Source organism: Bison bison, unplaced genomic scaffold, assembly GCF_000754665.1.
Source record: "Bison bison bison isolate TAMUID 2011002044 unplaced genomic scaffold, Bison_UMD1.0 scf7180017864464, whole genome shotgun sequence".
Classification (NCBI taxonomy): Eukaryota; Metazoa; Chordata; class Mammalia; order Artiodactyla; family Bovidae; genus Bison; species Bison bison.
This window is the reverse complement of record NW_011495025.1, coordinates 5,472,418-5,472,952: the sequence shown is the minus strand read 5'-3', so window position 1 is coordinate 5,472,952 and position 535 is coordinate 5,472,418. Positions and strand designations below refer to the sequence as shown.

The following is a 535-nucleotide window of genomic DNA, read 5'->3' as shown; positions in this document are numbered from 1 at the left end:
CCATTTCCTTCTCCAATGCATGAAACTGAAAAGTGAAAGTGAAGTCACTCAGTCGTGTCCGACTCTTAGGGACCCCATGGACTGCAGCCCACCAGGTTCCTGTGTCCAAGGGATTTTCCAGGCAAGAGTACTGGAGTGGGGTGCCATTGCCTTCTCCGATGGCACCTATAGGACATACATATTCTAAGATGATATATCATGTCACTTACATATTCACAGACAGCTCACCTCTTCTTTGGAGAACTAAAGAGTAATTTTCCAAGACATCAACACCAAACTTTGAGTTTCCAACTTTCTCCAAGTATTTAACAAATGGGTTTTGAGTCTATAAATATTTTATCATAAAACAAATTCCTTCATATTGTTTAGCAAACTGCTACTGAATAGCGACAATATTAATATCCTGAGAAAAAATATCGGAGTATCTGTTTACAAAATAATTAAGCTTCTAAGTCCCTGGTTCACGTCAATATAGTACATGCAAAAATAAGAGCAGAGATTATGGGTGGCAGCTTACTTGGGGTTGGATAGATTT

General features: G+C 38.9%; 1 protein-coding gene across 7 annotated transcripts in view; it reads right to left on the bottom strand.

Moving 5' to 3' along the window:
* Window positions 1-535, bottom strand: part of FAM13A (family with sequence similarity 13, member A) — a 338,691-nt gene that overhangs the window by 172,255 nt on the left and 165,901 nt on the right. The gene's annotated exons all lie outside the window — the stretch shown is intronic.